Source organism: Elephas maximus, chromosome 1 (genome assembly GCF_024166365.1).
Source record: "Elephas maximus indicus isolate mEleMax1 chromosome 1, mEleMax1 primary haplotype, whole genome shotgun sequence".
Taxonomy (NCBI): Eukaryota; Metazoa; Chordata; class Mammalia; order Proboscidea; family Elephantidae; genus Elephas; species Elephas maximus.
In genome coordinates, this window is record NC_064819.1 from 83,645,431 (window position 1) to 83,655,161 (window position 9,731).

At 40.6% G+C, this 9,731-nt stretch overlaps 1 non-coding gene across 1 annotated transcript; it reads left to right on the forward strand.

Moving 5' to 3' along the window:
- Positions 1-4,800: 4,800 nt before the first annotated feature.
- On the forward strand, positions 4,801-4,872 carry TRNAA-UGC (transfer RNA alanine (anticodon UGC)). The gene has a single exon. It is a non-coding gene; the product is annotated as a tRNA-Ala (tRNA).
- The last annotated feature ends 4,859 nt before the right edge of the window (positions 4,873-9,731 follow it).

Consider the following 9,731-nt stretch of genomic DNA (forward strand, 5'->3'; position numbering starts at 1 on the left):
TGGCTGCTTTTCCCTGAGGAAACTGCAGCCAAAGGCTAGTACCACCCCGCCACCGCAGCTCCTGGAATGGTGCCTGAGGGCTTCCCACTATTCAGGTCCGGTAACTCCTCTCAGCTTCTGAGCAGTCTCTTCCACCGCCTTCTCCTCAGTTTGTTTTCTAAGCTTGCCTTTGAAGCTCAGGGCTCCCAGCTTCTCACAAATATAGTCCTTTCACTTGTTTTTGGGGGTCTTCCTTGCAAAGAGGGCTGGTCAGAAGACTCTGTGTATTCAGCCATCTTGGCTCCACCTCCTATAGAAACATTTTTGGAACCAAAAAGCATTCGAAAGGCACGAGCAGTGGAGTGCAAATTCCTAGAAGCTTACTGGTCATACAAACCAGATGTGATAAGATTGACCATGAAGAAACAGAGGCAGTGGCTGTTCTTTACAAAGGAAGCATTCAGCATAGCTAGGATCCATTCACTTTTATTTGTAGTGGGTCCTCAGCTAATGACTGTGTCCCAAGTCAACTCTTATATAAGTCGAATACATTTTTTGTTTGTTTTTTAGTTTTCATCATTGTTGCCTTTTGTTATCAATATTTTTATAAATTTGTTCTTCATTTTCCAGGGTTGGCATGACAATGATAACATAAGCAACCTCGTATGTAGGACATATTATTAACGATAAGATGTACAGAATACAAAAACAACGGTTGTGGTAAGTGCCGCGCTTTGTTACTGAAGTAGGACTTACGTCGGAACTACCTGTATCTATTTTCCTTTTTGATAGAAAAACCTTTTGGGCTGCTTCACATGGGTCTGCCTCCTTTTGATGTCAACTCAGGTTTCCAATAAATGTTTTACTTAAAGATTTAAGATAACAGGGAAAATGGACTGAGTAAGGAAATACAGGAAAATTGATGCTATGGAATATCAACTGGGAATGTGTTGATTCTTCTGCTTTCATATTAGGAAGGCTTCTAATTCCCTGACAGTCTTCCTGACCTTGCCCAGAGTCCAAGCCACTCGCTTGCCTGAAAAGACTCGGGATCTACAGCCATCCTCTGGTTTTTAGGCCCAGCACCTGCAGAGGAATGTGAAGGCATTAAGATGGGCTCCTCTGCTTTTGCTCCGTCCTTTGGCTCAGAAATCACGAGGCACTAAAGAAAACTGTCCGCTCCTCACCCCCGTCCCTTTTTCTGTCTTTCTGTCTCTTTAATAATAGAACAAATGGGAGCCAAGATGAACCACCTGTTAACATGCATGCTTTTGATTCGGGTGGCTTAAGTGATTCCGTTGATATCCGGTTCTTCCTTTCTTCCCTTTCCGAAAGTCTTCCTTCCTTTGCCACAGTACCTTTAGGGGATGTAGAGGCTCACAGCCCATGAATGGAAGAGCGTTCAAGGCACTTCACCGGGTTATGCTTTTACTTTCTGTGTGTGCAGGAATGGAATGGAAAATATTAGGAGAACTAAATCTGTATTCCTTCAAGGAAAAAAAAAAAAAAAGATTGCCGTGGAGTTGATTCCAACTGATAGTGACACTATAGGACACGATAGAATTGCCCATACTGTTTCCTAGAATATGCCAGTGGCCTTTTGTTTAATAGCCCAATACTTAACTACCGCAGGGCTCCATTCCTTAATTAATACTGTTAATAGTGTTGGATCAGAGAAAAACCGCGGAAGTGACTGGGATCGAACCTGGAGCTTCATACCTGCAAGGAATTCCCTCTCCCACTGAGCTACGTTCCACAGTCAGGGTTAGCTAGCAGAAATTTAGCTTCACTTAGTTGTATTAAAATCCTAAGGTCTTGGAATGCAATTGTCATATTAAAAATGGATGACAATAATTATGCATAGGTAAACAAAACGGCCAAATCCCGGAATTAAACCAGGGACCTTCAGATCTTCAGTGTAGGGCTCTCCTAACTGAGGTATATTGGCTGCTAGACACATGACCTTAGTTATACCTCAAAGTACTGTGTAGAAGACTAGTGTACTTTTAAATACAAATTTCAGTCAATATTATCTATTCACACACCCAAAATTACATGAGGTCTGTTGCCACCCATGTCTGAACAATGTGATCCAATTTTTGGAGACTGTAGGTGGGTTGGTAGAAGAAGATTAGAAGGAATAGAAAATAAAACAGGAAGAAGCTTCTCTCCTTGGTAACTTCAGGCTCTCCTATGCTTTAAATACGGCTTAAAAAACTAAGGAAGTTCCAAATGAAATGATCAAGCCTGTTCTTTCTCTCCTCTTTCATTCCAGTCCTTCTTTTTCTGTCTTGCTCTTTGGTGACACTGGAATGGGGAACAGAGGATTAATGAGCAAATTAATGTGCTGGCGAGCTTCTGGCTTCTGAGTAGAAAGGGGAAACATTTAAAAGCAGTTCATCGAATAATGTGTTTATTTCCATATGAATACGCCAAATGTGTTTTCAAAGGGAGAAAAGAATGGAAATATGGAAACTGTAAAAAGCAGATGAGTGTGTATGATTCTGAACCCTCTCAAGGAATGGACACACTCCCATTCAGCCACACCTCTCTCACGACTGAAAGAGCATGAAGATCTTCCTTGAAATATTAGCTATATTTCTATGATATCTTCGCAGATCTGATAGTTGGCCAGGAAGAAACTCCACTGTTTCAAATCCACTGTACCTCCCAAGGTGGTTCCATCAGAACAAGCAAGAAGAGAAGCAAAAAGAGAAAGTGGAAAGATCATGCTCACTTGAGCTCCAGTTTGTAGGATCAAATATATGTATATATATAGAAGGATTGAAAGAAAAGTAAATACGTCCTTGGACAATCTGTCAATGATCTTTGTTGACAGATCCCTTTGTGTTCTTAGTTGGAACTGTGTCAGTTAAAAGACAGAAGGCTGAGCACATACCCATTGATTCTCTCTATCCCTTCGCCCTCTGATTCACTGTCTCCTTCTCTGCTGGCAGTAATATTTAGGATCATTCACCCTACAGGGCGGCAGGTGGTTTCCCAAATTCATTTGAGCAAGGAAATAGGGAATGAGATTTCTCTAGGAAAGCTTTCCAAACAGAAAGCTGAGGAAATTATTAGCCACAATGAAAGTAAATGTGTGACAGTCATAGCTCACTTGGGAGAGTCCTAAGGGTCTAAAAGTCTCAGATCCATTCCCAGGATTATACAGGTCCTCAATTTCTGTCAAAATGATGTAACCCTCATGCGCCAAGTCACCATGCAGTGAATACCTTCCAGCACTCACTTTCTCTAAGACAAAGAGAATTGGAACTACTTGCTTCTGACCTTCTTTGCCTTCACCGGTATTAAAAACTACAAGACTAAAGAGCTCGACTATTTATTGAGTGAGTGAAAGAGGAAAGGAGAGATATTTGCAAATGGGCAATAAGCTCTAGAGAAATTGCTGGGCCTATTTCAAAGCCGTTTTTTGCTTATATGTCCTTTACAATCTTGTGGTAAAAAAAGAATGTACAGTTGATACAGTAGTGCAGAAGAATAAGTCACATGGAACACACAAAATCCTAGAGATACAGGTTTTGGGAAAAAAAAATTTTATGTTAGGCATGTACCATATGATACTCCAAAGTGAGCAAACATCCTTGGGAAAACAAGAAGGGGTATTCTAGAGGGATTACTGAGCTTGGTTGACAGATGGATGTTTAATGATAAAGTGCCCAGAAGTTTTGAAGTATTGCGCAGGCTTCTGGGGAATTGTTTAATTTTAACAGCAGTAAATACTTGAATTCAGTATTGTAAGTCTTTAAATAAAGATCTGCCTGCAATATGCTCCTCAATACCACATGGAGGATCTTGGATCAATAGGCTTTGGACTCACTGTACAGATCATCCACCATACATGCTAAGCTGAAAGCATCCCAGTGAAAGAAAAGTCCTTGCTTAAGTTCTTCCCTGGCCAGTCCAACCCCATCTGCTTAGTATCATTCAGGACCTCCTCGTATTTTCAGATTCACCAATGGCATATTTTGATGACTTCCAGGGCTCTTTGACTTTTTCCTTTCAAACATCTGTATCTAAAGGAAGCTTTACATTTATGTCACTGGGTTGTCAGAGGGAAAGGAGTTTGACAGGTTTGCTTTGTTTTTGCTATGCAGTTCCTGACTGTGCATTTGACCTGTAGATTCTACCAGTCTAGAAAAAAGTCACTTCATGCAAAGCTGATGGAGTTTTGAAGTTTCCCCAACTTTAAAATCATTTGTGGACATGATCCTCAAGCGAGGGATAGAGATGGAGTGTGGAAGCAGATCTAAGGACCAGCTCAGAAGGTGTGAAGTGACAGGAGCAATGAGAGTCAGCTGGAAAGGATGGTGGCAGGGCACCGACCCAAGTCGAAAAAAAGTAGAAGTGAAGTTCAATTAACCATTTCCACTAACGTCTGCGGCTGCCAGTGATCTAAGGAGCTACCCATTTGGAGTCATTATCAGTGTGATAGATATTAAAGAGATGTGATTTTTGTAGGACTTTCCTGGTGGAGGCAAGTAACTTTCATTTAAAGAGTCTGCTGGCAAGTATACCTTGGAGAGGACTACCGGAGTGGAAAGATCCTAGGACCAGAAAAGGTTATTCAAACAATAATCCAGTTAACCTTCTCCATCTATCACCACTAGACAGTATCCACATTACTAATTCCAGAAAGTGTGGAATTTAACCCTGTCGTTTTATTTATTTATTTTAGTGGGTTGATCTTATTCTAGGGAACGTTTTGTTTTGTTTTGGGGGGATGCGAAGAAGGAACCACACAGAAAAATATCAGTATGCTTTTATGAAAAGAAAAGTCATCATCAAGCTAGTCAGTCTTCAGGGGGTGTAGCTCAGTGGTAGAGCATGTGCTTTGCATGTACAAGGTCCCTGGTTCAATTCCTGGCACCTCCACTTCACCATTTAGCAACCTCAACCTCTAATTTCTTTATCATGTTTGTTCTGCTCACAGGAAAAGAAAGCCAATGGTCCAAACAGTTGCTTTTAGTATTCTTCCATTTATACTTGTTGGGGCTTAACATCTCCCTGGGCAGGATGTCAGCAGAAGGAAGACAAGAAGGAAGAGACAGAGAAGGAACCAGCCCTTGCCCCAAAGCAAGAAGACTTTCACCACAACATGTAATCAATTAATATTCAGTTTTAGTTAGCATATCATGGATAATCAAGGTAGAAGAACAAGGACAGAGAGAAAGGAGAAAAGGAAATGGCCCTCCGAAAACCCCTTAATGCTTTTAATCATTGAAAGTCAGACTAGAGGAAAGTTTCCAGCTGATTTTCTTTTTTTAGTGGCACAGTGGTTAAGAGTTCGTCTGCTAACCAAAAGGTGGACAGTTCCAGTCCTTCAGCCTCTCCTTGGAAACCCTATGGGGCAGTTCTCTCTGCCCAATATGGACTTTAGGAGTCAGAATTGACTCAGTCCCAATGGGTTAAAATGGCCCTCTATTGCAATCTTTAACAGAGCTGTCAATGGGGGATGAGTGATTAGAGGACACTGGACAACCCAAACAACAGCTCTCAAGAAACACAGAGATATTCAACATGAACATTGCAACTTTAATCCAAATTTTAGCGACCAACAGTATCACTGGCCACAATAGTTCAATTTGGGAGTAGATTAGCTTTAAGGTCTTAAAAGTTTCTTGTGCCACTCCTGGTTTTAGCAGAGCAGTTATTCTTGTTCATCGTAAAATGACTTTCATTGGAGGATTTCAAACACCATGTTGTAGAAAATATCCCACACTGCACACACACCTAGCTGAATTAAAATGACATATGAGCATTGGCCAGTACCCTATTAAAATTCCTTCCCTTCTACATTTCTTATATTTGGCTACAGAATTCCACTTTCTTGTCTTTAGAACTTTAAATAAAGTCACATAACGTATTCATTTCACACCACACCAAAGATTTTGAGGGAGATGCATCCAAAGGACTATGTAGAGGGGTGAGGAGAAAGAGAGCAGAGAAGGGTAAAAATAGATAGATGCATCTCAGTTGCTTGTGTTTCCTATAACAAACACTCTCAATTGGAAGCCATTTCAAGAAGCTTCTACTTCTTGCCAAACCAGAAGTAAGGCACTAAGAAGGGGTTCCAACCCTCAATATCTGACCTGGAATCAGAGGCCTTATCCTTCAGGCCACAGGACTGATACACTAAAAAAGTAGTCCAAATCTGAAAGGAAAGTGTTGCTGGGGAGCATGTGGTTTCTGTTTTCAAATGCTTAACTTTGAAATTGAAAGAAAATTTAACGACATTCAAAAAGGAATCAAGTAGCAGCTGAAACCACTGAAAACAATTACATAGCATTAATAAACTTTGCAATGATCAGGAGTGATGTATTTCTTCCAGGGTGTTCTTCTCTAAGTCACTGATAATAATGATACTTTGGGTGGAGAAATACAAGCCAAGAAGTAAACTCTTTGAAAAAGGGGTGCAGATGACAGCATGAGGAGAAGGAGCTCCAAAGGTTAGTATGTTCAGGCCTCTCCTGCCTCAAAGATAAGATGGCAATGCCCCAAGGAGAATGGTCTGGAAGCTCAAACAAGAGCTTCCCCTCTCAGAAATGCCTATTTTTAAAGCCAGGAAAAAATTGTATTTTAATCCATTTGTAACATGGATTTTAACAACTTGATCCTCTATCAACAAGTAGAAGAATCACCTGACACGGAGGTAGAACTAAACAGTGGGTCCCTTACCTCACTTGGTGAGAGGTTTAGAGGTCTGATGTGCAATTGGGTGACTTCCAAGCTACTTCAAGTGGGAGAAGAGAGCCAAAATAGCTTGGAGGGGTCCTTCTCTCATTGAAATGCTAACCTCTGAGGTACTTTGCTTAAAAGTCATCCCTGAATTGTCTTGGTATTGACCTACAAAGGAATCCAAGGCACTTATGTGTGACCCACCCCCAACTATGCGTTATAAGGCCATAGACTAGGAGAAAAGAGAAATCCACAAATAACTAAAGTAGAGCAATTACAAATTCTCTCAGTTTTCAATATAGCCTTGGTTTCTTGGAAGTACTGAGATTTTTTTTTAGAAGTAAACAATACCCTTTTCCGAGAGGAAATACTCTGTCTTTCCTCCCCAGAGAGGTTAGTCATTCCTTCACAACAAAACTTCCCCATTTGTTCCCAGATTCCCTGCACATTATTTTCCCCAGGTTTAGGTCAAGACTAATGAACTGTCTTGGGTCATACTCTGGAAGACATGGAATAATGTACATTAATTCCTCAAGATAAATACCCTTTTTTCTTTGAATGTGGCAGCAAAAAGTGCATAAAGACGTGAAGAAGGAAGAGGAAGGAGAGAAAGAAACTGAGAAGGAGTGGCTCACATTGGTAGGCAAGGTGCATCATCAAGAAAGGCAAGTACAGAAATGTAGAATATTAAATCCAGGCTTCTTTGCATCTGCATCGTTATTGTACATTCTGGTAGGTCTTTGAATTCTCTCCACCTCTTTTCTCCTGTTTCCCAAAGCTGCAAGAAAGAGGTACAAGGCAATGCAGAGGGATAAGAAGAAGAGTAGCATTCATGTTGCTTTCAGAAAAATACGTGCAGGTGGGGAACTAAGAACAAAGGGATAAAATCACAGCATTTGGCAAGTAATGAAGTCCTCCTTGTCTAGCTGTATGATCATGAACTGGCAGTGATTTGTTTAGGGGTCACCACTCTGGTTATTAAAATCTAAAGAGATACAAGGCAAAGACAGAAGGAAGACCAATGATCCGATGAATGACAGCACCTCTTTCAAACAAAATATTCTTCCCAACAAAGAGAATTCAAAGAAAACTATCTGAACACTTGAAATAAGAAACCAATTGGCCACATATAACCAAAAAAACAAACCTGCTACCATCGAGTCAATTCTGACTCATAGAGAACCTGTAGCACAGAGAAGGCCACCACAGGATTACGAAAGAGCAGCTAGTGCATTGCAACTGCCATATAAAAGCCTAAAGGAGGTAGTCAGAAATACCATATACATAGGCCTGGGTAGCACAGTTGGTAGAGTAGGAGACTTTTAATCTGAGGGTTCAGGGTTCAAGTCCCTGTTCACGCAATCTTTATTCTACTCTCAATTATTTCTCTTACATAAAAGCCCTTCATTTTACCCTAGTTACCTATTCTGGAAGCTTTGCTTCTTCACTCCTCTCTTCCTGCTCTTAGCTCTGAAGAAAACCAGAACAGAAAAAGAAATGGTAGCCATTCCTAACTCTGTGTTTAAGTCTTTAATTCAAATCTGTAGATAAACATCAGCTTGAGAACAGAAGAACTAGATGTTGCCCAGCTACAACCAATAACTTCCCTAACAGGGAACACAACAGAGAATCCTTGAAGAAGTAGGAGAGAAGTGGGATGCAGACCTCAAATTCTCCTAAAAAGACCAGACTTAATGGTCTGGCTGAGACTAGAAGGACCCCACAGATCATGGTCTGCAGACCTGTTAGCCCAACACAGGAACCATTCCCAAAGCCAACTCTTCAGATAGGGATTGGACTGGAGTATAAGATAGAAAATGGTACTGGTGAGGAGTGAGCTTCCTGGATCAAGTAGACACATGAGACTATATGAGCAGCTCCTGTCTGAAGGGGAGATAAGAAGGCAGAGGGGGACAGAAGCTGACAGAATGGGTATGGAAATACAGGGGAGAAAGAAGGACTGTGCTGTCTCATTAAGGGGAAGAAAAACTAGGAGTATATAAAAAAAAAAACCCAGTGCCGAGTTGATTCCGACTCATAGCAACCCTACAGGACAGGGTAGAACTGCCCCATAGAGTTTCCAAGGAGCACCTGGCGGATTTGAACTGCTTACCCTTTGGTGTAGCAGCTGTAGTACTTACCATTATGCCACCAGAGTTTCCAGAGTATATAGCATGGTGTATATAAATTTTTATGAGAGACTGACTTGATTTGTAAACTTTCACTTACAGCACAATAAAATTTTTTTTTTTAAATGTGTAGATAAGTCAAAACAAGTGCCTATGGTTCTTATTTAGACTTCTTTTAGTGCAAGAAAAGGCTAGAAACCTTTTCAATGATTTAAAAGCTGTACATGCAGCATGTAAATGTGATTGTGGTGAAAAATTTGGTGGAGTAGGATTGACTCAGTCATTTCCAAGTGAGAGCAAATTTACCCAACACAAAAGGGCAAAAGGAGTTCTCCTGAAGTCAGAGGTGTATAACCTGGGGACTGCCTGTATAAGTTCTCTACAAAGAACTCATTTCATATATGTAACTATATTCCAAAACCAAACCTGCTGCCATCAAGTCGATTCCGACTCATAGCTAACCTATAGGACAGACTAGAACTACCCCATGGAGTTTCCAAGGAGTGCCTGGCAGATTTGAACTGCTGACCTCTTGGTTAGCAGCCGAAGCACTTAGCCACTACACAACCAGGGTTTCCCCGTGTAACTATATAGTTAGGTAGAAATTAAAGAGAATTTTTAAAAAGATATATCATACAAACAATCAAGAGAAAACACAAGTGGGTATATTTATATTAAATAATGAAAACTTCAGAACAAAAAATTAACAGGGACAGAGATAGCTTAATGATAAAAGGATCAATCCACAAAAGGAATAGGAAGTCATTATTTTTTACTGCTGTCATATTCCACTGAATTAGTACTGTCGTTGATGTTGTCAGTTGCCTATGTAAAGAATAGCTGCTTCCTCTGTTCCTTCACAGTCAATCTGATCACTTGGTAAACAGTGCTGAAAAGAACATGGGTGTGCATATGTCTGTTCGTGTA